We start from the raw sequence: 17081 nt of genomic DNA on the forward strand, positions 1-17081 counted from the left end.
GATAAACTTGAACTTCTCTTTTTGAAGTGTAAGAAAACCTGGTAGAAATAAGTATTCTCTGTGCTAGATATTTTCCCATCTTTAATAAATCATATTTTATTATACAGTTCTATGAGCAAAATTACACAATATGCTTACCTGTACATGTGAATCTACTTTTCAAACTTCAGACATTTAATATAGTTCATACAGACCAATTTTACAGTTCATAACTACATATAACCTTACTGCATTCAGGGAAAAATCTGCATAGGGAGATTCACAGGCAGGCCACATTAGGCATCACCAGTATACTCAAAACCTAGAGCTCCCCTATGGAGCTGTCTGCCTTCATTCTGTAGATTTGGATTACTTTACAGCTTTAGTTCATTTGCTATTTTGGACGCAATGTTCTCAAGGCAATAGATGTTCCTGATGTTAGCTTGCAGAAGACCCTGCTAAGTGACAGCCGTGGCAGCTTGCAGACTTACATCTCCCACTGCATGAGGCTTCCCGCTAGAAGTCTGTGCACACGATCAAGCACCCCGTCCCTGGAACAACACAGAACATCGTATCCCACAGACAGAGCTGGCCGCTGCTCCTGGACCTGGAACAGCTAGGAGAGCTATTCTGGTTTCCACATCGTGGGAGCCCCTGCACAGCCTCCGGCTCTGCCAACATCCCTCCCAACCAGGAATCCACGCCAGGCACTGGAGGAGACAGATTCCTCCCCTCTACCCCGCCACCCCGCCACTCCACCAAGGCCCAAATTAAAGGGTTTGAAAAGCTGTGAAAACATAGAAGTCCAATCAAGAGTCCCAGAAGCATAAAAGGTAAGAAAGTCCTGTCTTCCCTGACCTCATGTGGCCTGCCTAAGTGCCATGACCCCCGTGGGGTCACCCAGGGAGTGGGCTGGCCAAGGGGAGCTGTGGGAGTGCACCCCTCCCCCTGAAACCTGAGCTAGCTGCGCGGCGGGGGTGGGGGGAACCCCCTACATGCAGCCGCTCGCCACACCCTTACAGCTCTGGGAAGGGAATGAGAGAATTTTTCTCCTGCTCTGGTCTCAGTGAACTCCAGGAAGAGGGGACACACAGAGGTAGGATGAGAAGTGTGAGGTGAGCAGTGAGCTTTTAGACCAGTGGTTAAGATGCCCACATCCCATATCAGAGTACTTGGGTCTGATTCCTACTTCCAGCTTCCTGCCAATTCAGACCCCGGGAGGCAGCAACAGTGGTTCAAGGAGTTGTGTCCCTGACACCCATGTAAGAGACCTGGATTGAGTTCCTGGTTCCCAGATTCAGCCCTGGCCCAGCCCTGGTCATTGCAGGCTCTGGGGAGTGAAGCAGCAGATAGGAGATATCTCTCTCTCTCTCTCCATCTCTCTGCCTCTCAAATAAATACTAAATAAATAAACAACTATGACATCAAATCAATTCACCTCTATAAAAGTGGTTTCCGAGAAGGGGAGGTTAGGAACCAGGCCTGGAGCCGCACGTGTTGGGTTGGGGAGTCCCAGCCCAGCCACTTAAACACTGTGCAACCCTGGGCAGGCTGTTGTGTGTGACTCCATGCCTCCATTTCTTTATCTGAAAAATGGGAGTAAGATTCAAACAGCATGGACCACAGAAGTATGAAGAAGGGAGTGAATTTACATACAGACTGAGTATTCCTTATCTGACCTTAGGACCAGAAATCTTCCAGGTTTTGGATATTTTTCTGATGTGGGAACAATTGCATATACAAACTAAAATATCTTGGGGTTGGGACCCAAGGCTAAATGAGAATTCATTTATAGTCCAAATGTACCTGATGCAATACAATATTTTTAGTAATTTTGCACATAAACAAAGTTTCATGGCTTGGGAACTTTCCACTTGTGGCATCATATTCAAAACGTTTTAGGCTTTGGATTTTCAGATTAGTGATATCCAACCTGCATAGTGCTTAGAACAACAAAAGACAGGCAGTAAGCGATCAAAACCTTGAGCTATTCTTAGCAGATCAAAGGACTTGCCAGTGCCTCTTGTTTATTTTTGTCAGAAGACGAAGCAGATCTTTTCTGTCTATTCCTACCTGGTATCAAAGGCCCTTGGTTTCTTGGGGTTTACAGTAATAAACTTACAACCCCAGTAGTTTCTTCTGATGTCACCATTTCTGTCAAGGTTCCTGCCGAGCACCGTCTCCAGTGTCCAGACAGACACCTGCCAGGGCTCTGGCCTCATTAGAGGCCAAATCAATGGAGCCAGCTTGAACGTGGACTGGGAACCTCCAAATCCATGAGCTAAGTAGGCCTTTTCTCTTTATAAAGTTAGTGCCCCAGGTTTTTCCTTGCAGTAACAAAAAGCTAATACAATATTTTACGGAGAAGGAACGTCAGAAAAAACTAATCCTTTCAGTGGGATGTTCTGTCCTTTGCCTTTAAGATTCTGAACTGTACTTATGGGCGCCGGTTTAGTGGGGCCGGTGCCATGGCTCACTTGGTTAGTCCTCCACCTGCGGCACTGGCATCCAATATGGGCACCGGGTTCTAGTCCCGACTGCTCCTCTTCCAGTCCAGCTCTCTGCTGTGGCCTGGGAAGGCAGTGGAGCATGACCCAAGTCCTTGGGCCCCTGTACCCGCATGGGAGACCAGGAAGAAGCACCTGGCTCCTGGCTTCAGACCGGCGCAGCTCCAGCCGTGTTGGCCTTTTGGGGAGTGAACCAGTGGAAGAAAGGCCTTTCTCTCTGTCTCTCTCTCTCACTGTCTATAACTCTACCTGTCAAATAAAAAAAAAGCATTCATGGCAAAGAGAAGAGAGTAGGAAGCTGTCATTTCTAATGACACAGCCCAGCAAAAAGATTGATAATAAAAATGTTTAAGAAGCAAATACACCTATGTGCACACTGAAATGCTAAGACGTATTTGAGAATTTGAAAGGCAACATTACAGAGAGTCAGAGGCAACATTACAGAGAGAGAGAGAGGGAGAGACAGGTCTTCCATCTGCTTGTTCATTCCCCAGATGTCTGCAACAGCCAGAGCTGTGCTGATCCAAAACCAGGAGCTTCTTCTGGGTCTCCTACATGGGTACAGGGGCCCAAGGAGTTGGACTGCCTTCTACTGCTTTCCCAGGCCATAGCAGAGAGCTGGATCAGAAGTAGAGCAGCCAGACTCAAACCGGCGCCCATATGGGATGCCAGCACTGTAGGTGGCAGCTTTACCCACTATGCCACAGTGCTGGCATCAGTGCCACCCTTTCTTTTGTTATCTGCGGATGAGCACATCAGAATGGGGAGAAATAGGTTTTGAGAAATATCTAACACACATTTTAAATTTATTTATTGTATTATTTATTTGAAAGTCAATGAGAGAGAAAGAGAGTGAGCGAGCACTCCCATCCTTTGGTTCACTTCCCAAATGCTCAGGACTGGGGTCGAGTCAGGCAGAAGGTGTGAGCCAGGAGCTCACCCTGGGTTTCCCACGTAACGCACTTCAGAACCAAAGAGAAACTAGGCTACGAGCAAGAGAAGCAGCAGCAGCAAGAAACACACAGCTGTGTCTCAAGAGAGACGTGGCACTCCCACCCGTTAGGGCACATATGGAAAATACCAGGAGACTTCCAAAGGGTCCTGGAAAAATGGAACTTAAAGTTAAGTTTATTTTGATGCAACAATATTTGGACATCTACACATACTCCTCTCATAATCTACTTTTCCCATGAGCTTTTGGGAAATCCCTCCTGTCCCTAAGAGATTAACTGTGCACACACAGGCCTTGCAGGCCTCAGGGAAGCAGGGAGAGTCCTGCTTCTGACTCCTGCCTTGGTCTTTCTGAGTGGACAAAGCACCCTGTCTCCTTCTCTCCATCACCCATCTCTGCATGAACAAAAGCCACGCCAGTCTGCTGTCAGCAGCCTTTCTCTGCTCGGCCGCCACACAGGACGCTGTAGCTAAACGCAGCCTCCAACGGGGCCTCCGACTTGCACCCTGCAAATCTGTCTGTTTGTCCACTTCGCCTCCATTTGACCTTCCATGAGGACTTACTGTGGGCACAGCTCTGTGCCTGGCTCTGTGAGAATCCTGACGGAGTAAGACAGAAGAGCCGTCTTCCACGTACACACACATAAAGACCGAATAGAAGCTGTATTAGGAATATTAGCAAAACCCAGTTTAGTCAGGGAGAAGGGTGCAGGGAATCAAGGGCCTGCCTTTCTTGGATCCCACATATTTACCCTTAACAAAGTCCATCTGGCTTTGGGCACAGGAAAAATCTGAGATTTTGCCTCTGGGTAGGCCCCTGCTCCACTCCTGGGTGAGTGCGTGTTAAAACGCTGGCCACGTGACGGCTATAGCACACGTGGGCTGCGGTTCCTATTCCACTGTCTCAGGTGCATTAGAGAAAGCAGGTGACTGGGATGACACTGCTCAAGTCATCAGGAGGGACAGGCCCACGTTCCACTCCAACCGAAGTGAAGTCAATTCGAGGAGGCCCTGTAGGCACTCCCTGCCAGGCTGATGAACTGTGGAACACGAGGTGCGGGCTGCCTCTCGGTGGAGGCTAACAAAGCACCACTGCGTTTTCTTTGGCGTTGGGGAGCATTTGCCCAGCCCAACAGGAGATTTCAGTGGGCGGCATCGAGAGAAAGGACACTGGGCTGTGCGGCCAGAGGACCTCGGCTTCTCAGGCTGCATAGATCACAATAATGTAGAATTTTCTGAACAAGGAGCTGGAGGAGAGGAGCTGGCTGGCTCCAAACACAAAGGAAAGATAAGAAAATGGAAAGTCTGGTTGTCTGATTTGGTAAGTGCATGCTGTGTGTGTACGTTAAAATACTGCACTTTCTCCAAAAACTACAAAAGTATGCATCAAAAGCTATTTAACTTTTATTTAATAGGTATTTTCATTTTTATTTGAAAAGCAGAGAGACAAGAGACACAGATGCAGTGGGAGAGTTTCCATCTGTTGGTTCACTCCCCAGATGCTGGGCTGAGGCAAGTTGAAGCCAGGAACCTGGGACTCAATCCAAGGCCCCCATATGGGGTCATTATTTACTGTCTCCCAAGGTGTACATTAGCAGGAAGGTGCTATCAGAAGCAGAGCCAGGTCTTGAACCCAGGCATTCCAATATGGAATGGGGCATCCCAAGTAGCATCTTAACCACATGCCACACACCCAGCCCCCAAATGTTTTTTTAAATAAGAAAAATAGAATATATCAAGTCTCTGAGAATAAATGTGCAAAACCCCTAAAAGGAATGGTACCAAACTTTATTAAGAGATATTAAAGAAGATCTAAAGAGACAAATATATCAAGTTTCTGGATAACACAACTTAGCATTGCAATTTGATCTATATATCTAGTGCAATTCCTATCAAATTCCCAGTAAATTTTTAATAGAACCTGAAAACATGATTCTAAACTTATTTGAAATGTTTCTGAAAAAGAAGTGAGCAGGAACTTACCATCAGATATCTACTTTTAGGAAACTGACTAAAACTTTGCAGTATTGGTGAATGAACAGAAAAACAGACTATGAAATACAAATGAGATCCCAGAAAATGACCCATAGGTTAATGAATTTTGGTATATGACAGAGGATAATGGAGGCAGGTGAGGAGAAGAAATGATATATGAATAAATAGATGTGGAAAAATAATTATGCATATTAGAAAAAATGAACTGCATGCATAAGGGCTAGAGTTGTAGCACCGCTGGTTAAGCCACCACTTGCAACACCAGCATCCGGTATTGGAGTGCCAGCTGGAGTTCCAGCTGCTCCACTTCCAATCCAGCTTCCTGCTAATGCACCTGGGAAGGCAGCAGAAGATGGCCCAAGTGCTTGGACCCCTGCCACCCATGTGGGAGACCAGGAGGAAGTTCCTGGCTCCTGGCCTCTGTCTGGCCAGGACCTGGCTGTCATGATCAGCCAGAAAATAAACCAGCCATTGGAATCTCTCTCTCTCTCTCTCTCTCTCTCTCTCTCTCTCCCCCCCCCCCTCTTTCTTTCTCTCTCTCTTTACCTCTCCCCTCCCTCATCACTCAGCCTTTCAAATAAAATGAATAAATCTTTTAAAAGGAACTATGTGAAAATCCCAAGTAGACTGAAGACACAAAAGTCAGAAACAAACTTTAAAATTCATAGTAAATAATACAGATGACTATATTTTGTATCTTGTCCCCAAAGTTCGTTTTTTAACCAACAGATAATTTTTGACTATAAAATGAAGAATTTCAACTGTATTAAAATCAAGAGCTTTTACTCACCAAGAGATGCCTCTAAAAAGTGAAAAGGCAAGATTGAAACTGGAATGAGACATTCATAATATCAACCACAAAGGTTCAATACCAAGAGAATGTATAGAACTTCTACAAATCAATTTTGTGAAAAGACATACAAATGACCCAATATAAGAATGGGGAAACAACCACTGTTTAGTCTCATGTTTTCTGCTCTAACAGGAGAATGAGTAGCTTACTATGAACATAAATTTGTTTGCTTCACACTTGTAGAGGTCAAGAAGTCCAGGCCATGCTATCAATGTCTGGGCCATCCCATGGTGGAAGGCAGAGAGGCAGGGCAGGGCAAACAGGAGAGAGCAGACTCACAGCCCAGACCTTTGATAATTAGCATTCAGCCATTCAGGAGGGTGGAGCACGCAAGAGCCAAATGCCCCCCCCTAAGTCCACCTCCCAGCACTGCTGCTTTGGAAATTAAACTTCCAATACATGCTTTTTGGGGGACACATGGCAAACTCCAGGGATTCGTGAGGAAACCTGTAAATCAAGTCATATTGAAATAACCCTTAGTTGAGGCCAGCACTGTGGCATAGAAGGCTAAGCTTCCACCTGTGACAAAAGCATCCCATGTGGGCGCCAGTTCAAGTCCTGGCTGCTCCACTTCTGATCCAGCTCCCTGCTAATGCACCTGGGAAGGCATTGGAGGATGGTCCAAGTGCTTGGGCCCCTGAACCCATGTGGGAGACCTGGATGCTGGCCCAGCTCCAGCTGTTGTGGCCATTTGGGGAGTGAACCAGCAGATGGAAGATCTTTCTCTGTCTCCATCTCTCTCTCTCTTATCTTCTCTCTCTGCCTTTCAAATAAATAAATAAATCTTAAAAAAAAAAAAAAAAGAAAGAACCACTTGTCAGCAAAATGTAAAAACCCCAACACTACTACAGAGGATGAAGCTCTTGGCATTGTAGTTTGGCACCCAGTCTTTAAAAAAATGGTTTGGTGTTGTCTTCTAAAATTGAACTTCCACACCTTTTCTGCCAGCATTCCTTTTCAAGATCCATACCTGAGAGAAACCCTTAAACTTGTATAAGGGCCGATGTGCACAGTTAGGATTGTAGCCCCAAGGAGGAGTCTGGGCCAGGCCCCTTCCCATATCCCCCTTGGAAAGATGGGTGACTACAGCATGGTGTGCTCATGCACTATTGTGCCGGAGTCAGAACAAATGAACTACAGGGACACAGCACTACGGATGGGTCTCAGCTGTACAGCAGTCAGTGAAAACAGAAAAAGTTCCCAAAACACACATGTAGCTATGCCATATTTATAAAGTGAAAAGCAATTAAGACACAAATGTACAGACTTTCTAGAAACGCATACAGAAGCATACAACCTAATAAAAATGGAATCAATGGCATTAGGAAAACAGGGCTGAATGTGGCGGGGTGCCCAGGAGTGGGGCGAAGGAGTGAATGAGATCTTGGGGACCAGAGGGTAAGAGGTAGGCTGCCATTCTAGATCTGGCCTACATTTTGGGCAGGGATCCATGGCTGCTTGTTACATTACTGAAAAGAACTAATTGCATAATTAAATAAATGCAAACAGAGTCACACCCAGACCAATGGCAGAGACTGTGATGATTCATCTAATTTTTTTTTTTTTTTTTTTGAAAGTCAGAGTTACAGAGAGAAGACAGGCAGAGAGAGAGAGAGGTCTTCCATCCGATGGTTCACTCCCCAACTGGCCGAAACGGCCAGAGCTGTGCCAATCTGAAGCCAGGAGCCAGGAGCTTCTTCTGGGTCTCCCATGTGGGTGCAGGGGCCCAAGGACTTGGCCATCTTGTACTGCTCTCCCAGGCCACAGCAGAGAGCTGGATCAGAAGAGGAGCAGCCGGGACCAGAACTGGTGCCCACATGGGATGCTGGTGCTTCAGGCTAGAGCGTTAACCCGCTGTGCCACAGCGTCGGCCCCTCATCTAATTCTTGAGCTCTGAGGAACTGGGGAGAGGAGGACCATTGCTATCTCCATGTAACAGGCAAAGGGAACTGAGGCGCAGGCTGGTTGAGCAATTTGCCCCCGGGCCGCACAGCTGTACACAGTGGAGCTGGGACCCAAAGTCCGGGCCTCGATTACACCCACAGAATCAGGAGGCAGCCGTGAGGTCATGGGTTTGCAGGTGGCCTCTTGACTGGAAAATTCTGTGGGCTCCACCATGGGGCTGTCCCGCTTGAATCCTGAATCATTTATTCCCACGGCAGTTCTTGAGCTTGCTCCTTTGCCATCACAATCTGGAAGGCCTGGAACACTCCCATGAGCTGAGCCCTCCCACACCGTCTCTCTCTCTCTCTCAAAGTATTTTCTGGCACCTTTTCAAATCATTTTCATAATCTTTTTGGGCAGTTTCATTTTCTAGACCTGTTACTTCAGAACTCATTCATAGGGAACCTATGAAAGAAATTCTGCTCAACACTGACTAAGCAGATGAGTAAGTCTTTATTTTAATAGCACCATGTAGGAGGTTACTTTATAAATGAGTGGGGAGGGGAGGGAGGCAGGCTTGCCAACTGCCCACAGACGGCAGCTAAGTGTGTAAAAGCGTGGTAACAAGGCGCTACTCTTTTAAGTCTCAGGGTAACCTCTGGCTTGTAGTATCTTGTGCAAAACGTAAAAGTCAAAGAATAAGTTTTTCCCTCGCACTTGCTACCCATGACTGGTGACTGATGGGTTGGAAACGCCGGGACCACCCATGCAAGCGCAGGTTTAGCAGCGTCTCCTCCGTCTCAAATGCTGGTGCGATCAGTATTCTCAGCTGGGGTGTGTGTGTGTGCGGGGGGGGGGGGGGGGGTGCTGGCTGGCCTGAGCGGAAGCATCACTATTGGTGTTGCTCTGAGCGGCTGGATTCCTTAGGCAACGTCACTCTCAGAGAGACTGGGCCACGATGAGACTGCCTGTGGTGATGGGGATGTGTTAGCTGTGTGCTCTCTGTCCCCAGCTTACACGCCCCGTCTTTTCACTGTCACCAATGTGACATCACCTCTAGAAGGCAGTGTCCGGTAGGGATGCTTGATGTGGCCCTCCCGGAGTTGGGTGGACTCCCTCACCCCCGACCCCGTGGAAGTCAGGGCTCCCTTTGTAGCCTCGGGAAGTGTCTCCTGGTCCCTTTAGCAGAAGGCAGCTGCCTTGAGTCTTTCACAACGCTGGGGCAGGGCCTGGGTTGTCCCCTCCCCTCCCTGAAGTATGCCCAGCGGGTGTCTGTGGTCAGTGTCCCCGGACAGAGGACTGACTCGCAGGGCCAGGCCACTTTGCCATAGCTTCAGTATCCACCTGTCTCCTGGGGTCCCCGGGCACAGGGACACAAACACCACAGAGCGCGAGCTCATCAGCTTCTTCCAGGCAGTGGGTGGTCTGACAGCCAGGCTGTCCCAAGCCTCCTGAGTGGTCCCACAGTTCCAGTGCCAGAGTGGCTACCAAGCCTCTTCCAGGGCCCTCCCCGCAGGACCGATTGTGTGGTGGGGGTGGGAGGTCGCATCTGCACCCTTCTCGCCTCCTGTCCCTTTCAGTCCCTGAACTCCTGCAGGTGGGCACACCAGGAGCTGATGGGTGTGGGAGGCAGCGAGGGAGGGGACACTCACAGCCTGGAGCAGCCTCTTGTATCGAGACTCACCCCCATTCAGAGATGCTGAGCCCTTCTACCAGGAACTGCAGATCTGTGTCTCCCACAGGCTCTGTGTGGAAGCCCAAGCCTCTGTGTGATGACCTCTGGAGGTTAATTAGGCTTGCATCACAGTCATTGGGGTGGGGGCCTCTTGATGGGAGTAGTGCCTCATGGGAAGAGACCAGAGCTCTCCTGTCTTCACCAAGTGGGGACACAGAGAGAAGGCAGCCATGTGCACACCAGGCAGAGGACCCTCTTCAGAGCCCTCAGCACCCTGCACCCTGGGCTTGCAGCCTCCAGAGTTGCAAGAACTCAGTGCTGGCTGACGGTGTTTTGTTAGGGCAGCCCCAGTGGACTAACTAAGATGGCCCATGTTCCATGCTCCTGAAAGAGGCTGTGAGCTCGGGCACTCAGGGCAGACAGGCACTCACCACCCAGAGCCCATCACTGTGAAACCCACAAGGACAGCTGGGGTGGACCACCCAGATGGGGACTGTCCACTGACCTCCTTGCTTGCTTTAAAAATAATCTATTTATTTTATTTATTTGAAAGGCAGAGAGAGAGAGAGAGAGAGAGAGAGAGAGAGAGAGAAACTTCCATCCTCTGACTCACTCCCCAGAAGGCTTAAACGGCCAGGGCTGGGCTAGGAGCTTGAGCCATCTTCCTATTTTCCCAGGCCATTAGCAGGGAGCTGAGTTGGAAGTGGAGCAGCCTGGTTTCGAACCGGTGCCCCTATTGGATGCCGGCGTCACAGGCAGTGGCTTAACCCCCTACGCCACGATGCTGGTCCCCAAAATAATCCTTTAGTACCATCTTCCACTAACGTCTTGGCATGCCCTCCTAATTCCACCATGCAGACGCACGGTAAACAACCTGAAGAGCACAGGGAATAGTAGCGCACAGGAATGTTTAGGTGTATTTTTGGTCTGGATTTGTTGGTTGTTTGCATTTTATTTATTTCTATTTGAGCGGCGGAAAGAGCCCCCATCTGCTAGTTCCCTCCCTCAAATGCCCTCAAAGGCCAGGGCTGAGCCAGCAGAATCTGGGAGCAGAGGATGCAATCCAGGTCTCCCAGGCGGGTAGCAGGGCACCCAGGCACCTAAGCCGTCAACACTGCTTCCCAGGGTGCGCATTAGCAGGACGTAGGCGTGGAGCCAGGAATGAAACCAGATTCTCCGTGGTGGCACACGTCTGTCTTAACCGCGAGGCTAAACACTTACTCTAGAGATTGTCTCTTAGATATCCACTATCTCTTGTTATGGACTTTGTTTACTTGGAAGCCTGGATAATCCTTACTAAGGGCTGTGTTCACAACCAGCTTGCAGGCTTCCTGGAGACCTGACAGTCCGCTCTGCTGAGCCAGTGCTGGCCACTCCAGCCCCTCTGCAGCCCATCTGCTGAGGAGTGAAGGGGTGTGACCACGCCCAGCAGAGCTGGCCACACCCAGCGTTTCAGGCACGTGGGCTCCATGTGGCGCAGACCTCAGGACCTCCAAAAGGAAGCAGGCTCTGAGCGTGTCTGGGAAATGCTGCGTGCCCTTGATCCCAGCACAGACTTCCCGTTCCCACGTACGCCTGAGAAAGGAAGCACGCTGGCCGGCCAGGGGTCCCTGGGGGAACTTGAGGGATGTCCCTACAAAGGCCATGAGAGAATCTGGCTCTGGGAACGAACACACCGGCAGGGCAGCAGCTAGAGCACACGACGCAGGGCTGGGGGAGCTACAGCGCCGCCCCGAAAGGCCCAGGAGGAGGCAGCGCCTCTCAGAGAGCTGCCCGCTGGACTCCCAGCCCCGAGCAAGAGGCTCCTCTGGAATTTCCAAAGGCTGGAAATGTTGGGTTGTGGGTGGGGAGACGTGGGAAGCGAGAAGTGAGGAATAAGTTGGCAGCCCTGGAGCCCCGCATCCCATCTTCATGGCTCTGAATGTTCCCGAAGAGGACTCCCCATCTTTATGGCCCAGGAAGGCCCAGGCTCCTCTCCTGTGTAGCAGGCTGCTTCACACATGCCTCCCGCCAGTGCAGGCATAGGCCACTTGCAATCTAAAGAGAACCCACGGGGCTGGCGCTGTGGTGCTGCGGGTAAAGCCACCACCTGAGGCGGAGCCATCCCAACGGGCACCCACTCGAGACCCAGCTGCTCCACTCCCAATCCAGCTCTCTGCTAATGCACCTGGGAAAAGCAGTAAAGGATGGCCCAAGTGCTTGAGCCCCTTGCACCCACGTGCGAGACCTGGGTGAAGCTTCTGGCTCCTGGCTTTGGTTTGGCTCGGCCCTGGCTGTTGTGGCCACCTGGGGAGTGAACCAGTGGGTGGTATATCAAGGCTGAGAGAGGTGCTGAGATCTGGGAAAGATCTCTCAAGCCGGGCAGAGGTTGAACTGTGGCCTGCTCTTGCCCATGGGCTGCTGGGGAATTTACAGGAATAGGAGGGGTCTGGGTGAGGATGTCTCGGAGAATGTATGTGCCTCACACCTTTGCAGCCACCACCAGCAAAGAGAGTCTGGGACAAGCAGCACATGGCCCTGGGAAACAAGAGGGGCACTGGGGACAGCACCAGGCACCCCATTGAGGTTGATTCCAGATAAACAAAAAATCATGCTTAGTGGAAGCATGTCCCAAATATTCCACGTGACATGTTCATGTTACAGTATTATTCATTGTTTATCTGGTATTCAAATCTAACTGAAGACCCTGTTTTCGTTTGTTTGTTGCTAAATCTGATAACCCTCAAAATAGGCCTATTCTATCCCCTTATCGTGTCTGTTGGAATCAGAGCCACCACTCTTCCCTCAAAGGCTAGCCAAAGCTTTGCCCATGGAGTAGCAGTTAAAGCTGCCGCCTATGACACTGGCATCCCATGTGGGCACCAGTTCGAGTCCCAGCTGCTCCCCTTCAGATCCACCTCCCTGCTAATGCACCTGGGAAAGCAGTAGAAGATGGCCCAGGTGCTTGGGCCCCTGCACCCATGCGGGAGACCCAGAAGAAGCTCCTGGATCCTGGCTTCGGCCTGGCCCAGCCCTGGTGGTTGTTGGCCATTTGGGGAGTGAACCAGTAGATGGAAGCTCTCTCTCCCTGAATCTTCTTCCTCTTTCTCTCTGTAGCTCTCTCTGCCTTTCAAAATAAACAAGGTAAATCTTTAAGGAAAAAAGAAAGCTTTCACAGTGCAGTTCGCCTCGTGGAGTCTGTGCCACCTCTCACGTCCCTAGGTACACAGTTCAGGTCATAGCTCAGGACAGGCCCCAGGAAAGCCAGCATCAGTGCCAGGTGCCTTCCTCCAAGTGTCCCCAGGCCCATGAGTTTGGGATTATTGTCGAGACAAGAGAACTGTACTCCAAGGACAAAACCAAGGCAAGATAAGATTTTAAAGTCATTTCTACTTTGTTTTACTCTTAGATCAGCTGTAAAATGTGGAAGGAACATAATAAGCAAAAAGGAAGGCTGAGTCAAGAAGGCTGCAGGTTGAATATGGTTTGGCACCTGAACTCATGCAGATGCTTAAACACAGAGTCATGTTCATGGCATCCAATGATGGTGTTTGGGGAGCGGGCCCAGTAGGAGGTCCTCAGACTATTGAGGGCACTTGTGCTTGGAAAGGAGTGCTCAGATGTTGCAGGCTGTGAAAGCCTGGCTTTGGGCTCAACCGCTCTCTCTGTTTCCTGACTCGCCACGTGACCCTTCCTGCACACACCGCTTGGCATTACCATCCACAGACCTCACTGGATGCCAATCTTGGACTTGAATGTCAAAAACAAAATTGTGAGCTAAAGATACCTTTTCTCCCTCTTTTTAAAAGATTTTATTTATTTATTTGAAAGTCAGAGTTACACAGAGAGAGGAGAGGCAGAGAGAGAGAGAGAGAGAGAGAGAGAGAGAGAGAGAGAGAGAGAGTTCTTCTATCCGCTGGTTCACTACCCAGATAGCCACAACAGCTGGAGCTACACTGATCTGAAGCCAGGAGCCAGGAGCTTCTTCCAGGTCTCCCATGTGGGTACAGGGACCCAAGCACTTGGTCCATCTTCTACTGCTTTCCCAGCCATAGCAGAGAGCTGGATGGGAAGTGAAACAGCCGGAACTCGAACCAGCATCCATATGGGATGCTGCCACTGGAGTCTGTGGCTTTACCTGCTATGCCACAGCGCCAGCCCCACCTTTTCTCTTTATAGAGGTAGTTGCTTCAGGAACTTTGTGGTAGTTTAAAAAAAAACACTGACTAGTTCAGTAGTTCAGGGTCTATCTGCTTGAATTTTGTGTTCAAGTTGGCTTCTGTGACCTCTTTTGGCTGTTAGACCAGAGCCACAGGTGAGTGCAGGATAAAGCCTGTTTTTCTTGAGCTCATTTTCTGGAGAAAGTAGCCCTCTGGGCTTCTTGCCTTTGCAGTTGGTCCTTCCCTGGCCTCTCCTGCTCTCTCCTAGCAGGCGGCTCTGGTGCACTCATGGCAGGTGTCCCTCCCTGGCCCACCTGGTCACATGAACGTGCATTCCCTCTCTCACTTTCCATAAGTCCTGCTCTCCTTGGAGTTCCTCACCTATGCCTGTGCTTGGAAGGCTCGTCTCTCTGGGGGCAAGCACTTGGAACACAACTTGAGATGCATCGGCCCACAGGAATCCCTCGAGTGTGGCACTGTCCTCACACAGCTGCCCAGAGCAGAAGAGCAATCTGAGGTCACCCTTCCCCTGGAAGCAACACCTACCACTTCCTTGTGTTCTTCTCCTTCAGCCGGACTGGACTTGGGCTTCTACCACCTTTATCACATTTGGTTGAATTCTTGGTTGAAGCTGAGTTTGCTTCGGATGCACGATAGCTTATCTGCTTGGGAAAAAGCGCAGAGCTCCGCAAGACAGGACGTTTTCCAAAGCACTCCCTCAGCAGATGCAGCCAGGCCTCCTAAGTTGGCCGCGCCTTCCTCCTTTACAAAAGGCAGCCCGAGTTTACCACTTGCTCTCAGTGTGTCAATTCTCTTCCCCGCAGCTCTCCCGAAAGCATCTGACCTCAGCAGTCAATACAGCTCTCTGTGGCGGCTGCTGCAGCTGCTGATCCGGGCAGTGTCTAACCTGTGGTCCTTGATGACTCCTGCCAATGCAATCCCCCGTTGGTGTACATGTGAAGTCACAGGTGAGTGCCCAGTATGTCTGGGTGAGGTCCGGGGGGTCAGCAGTGCTTGCTGACTCTGAACTTGATGCAAGAGAAATTCCACCCCGGGTCTGCGCCAGCTTTGCCTCCTTTGTATTTGAAATAAGACCATTGTATCTTATCTGGGGAAGGTCTCAGCTCTCCCTTCCAGATCTTTAATGTCCTCTTGGGGTTTTCCAGATGTTGCAACAGACGGCAAGGAAGGGCACCGGCTTTCCCATGGAGCGCTTGGTCCTAAAGTTTTCCGCCGTGTTCGCCGTGTTCACGTGTGTTGGAGATGGAGTCCTTCTTGTTTGGAGTGGTTTTGCTTGGACTCCACCATGGAAATGGCCTTTGTGTGGCGCCGGGACTCATGGCAGCAGTCAGCACCCACATGCTGGGTCCCTTTGTGAAACGACGGGGGGACTGTTGTGCCCATGCACCTGAGCTGCCTGAGTGCATCTTCCCCTCGTCTTCCCTTGGCATTCTGGCTCGTCGGTCTCCCTTCTGCCCTGAAACACAATGATTCTGTCGTCACCTCAGGGCCTTTGCACTTGTCAGTCCTGTACAAGAAAGCTCTTCTCAGGATCTCCACAGTGTAGCAGTGCCTCATCACTCAGGCCTCATCCCCTACACACACACACACACACACACTCACACACACACTCACACACATACACACACTCTCACACACACACTCACACACACACATTCTCTCACACACACATACACACACACATACACACTCTCTTACACACACTCACACTCACACACACTCACACACATACACACACTCACACACACTCTCACACACTCACATACACTCACACACTCACACTCACACACACACTCACACACATACACACACACTCTTACACACACTCACACACACTCACACACATACACACTCTCACACACTCTCTCACACACACACACTCACATACACTCACACACTCACACTCACACACACACACACATACACACACTCTCACACACACACACTCACACACACATTCTCTCTCACACACACACATACACACACACACATACACACACTCTCTTACACACACTCACACTCACTCACACACATACACACACTCACACACACACTCTCTCACACACACACACACACACTCAAGGCCCAGTGCTCTACCTTGATTCTTTTGTAGTGGTGATGGGTGCTTTGGTAGCTCCCATCAAAATGAAAGTTCCCCTCCCCTTGCATGTAGTGTTGAGTGCTCAGTATCTCTCTCCCTGGTAGGATTTTAGCTCTATTCAGGCAGGAATCTTGACTATTCCTTGCAGTCACGTGCCCATTGCAATGCACAACACATACAAGCACTGTGTAAATATTTGCTCAAACGAATTGTGTTGAATTCAAGTGAGGGATTTCAAAGGAAATCAATAAAGCTATTAAAGGTTGACTATATGTTTGGTCTGAGGGGCCACACAACCGGAACGAAGCCATTAAAATAAATGCCTTGAAATGAATGCCTCTTAACTTGGGATAGAAAGGAACATCCTACAAAAGCCACACTCAACAACGGAAGGATGGAAGGGCCAGCGCTGTGGCAGAGTAGGCTAAGCCACCGTCCACAGTGCCGGCATCCCGTATGGGCACCAGTTCAAGTCCCGGCTGCTCCTCTTCCAATCCAGCTCCCTGCTATGGCCTGGGAAAGCAGTAGAAGATGGCCCGAGTCCTTGGGCCCCTGCACCCACATGGGAGACCTGGAAGAAGCTCCTGGCTCCTGGCTTCGGATCAGCGCAGTTCTAGCTATTGTGGCCATCTGGGGAGTGAACCAGTGGATGGAAGACCTCTCTCTCTCTCACTCTCACTCTCTCTATCTTTCCTTCTCTCTGTGTGTAACTCTGCCTTTCAAATAAATAAATAAATCTTTTAAAAACTGACCATTGTTATTTTTAAAAAGTCTATGAAATCATTAGCAGTAGAGGGAACATGACAGATCTGGCAGTGCTGGTTGGGTTGACCAGATGTGCCCCTGACCAAAGAGATAAAGGTGGAGGTACACACAGACACAGACAGAGATAAATGGGCAGTCCACTTGGAGAGCTGAAGGGAGGTGCAGAGGATTAGAATCTGAGTGGCAAAACTGTACCACTGAGACCTCTGAG

At 49.7% G+C, this 17081-nt stretch overlaps 2 long non-coding RNA genes across 2 annotated transcripts in view; one reads left to right on the forward strand and one right to left on the reverse strand.

The window, feature by feature from the left end:
* LOC149128015 (uncharacterized) lies at positions 1–16853 on the forward strand. Its single transcript, XR_016230247.1, has 3 exons — positions 1–812; positions 14808–14951; positions 15150–16853. It is a non-coding gene; the product is annotated as an uncharacterized LOC149128015 (long non-coding RNA).
* Positions 10781–17081, reverse strand: part of LOC138848808 (uncharacterized) — an 18059-nt gene continuing 11758 nt past the window's right edge. Inside the window, exon 3 of the long non-coding RNA XR_016230246.1 lies at positions 10781–15460. This is a non-coding gene — a long non-coding RNA (uncharacterized LOC138848808). The remainder of the gene's footprint in view (positions 15461–17081) is intronic.

The sequence above is a fragment of the Oryctolagus cuniculus genome, chromosome 2, assembly GCF_051225735.1.
Source record: "Oryctolagus cuniculus isolate XC-2025 breed Fujian yellow rabbit chromosome 2, ASM5122573v1, whole genome shotgun sequence".
Lineage (NCBI taxonomy): Eukaryota > Metazoa > Chordata > Mammalia > Lagomorpha > Leporidae > Oryctolagus > Oryctolagus cuniculus.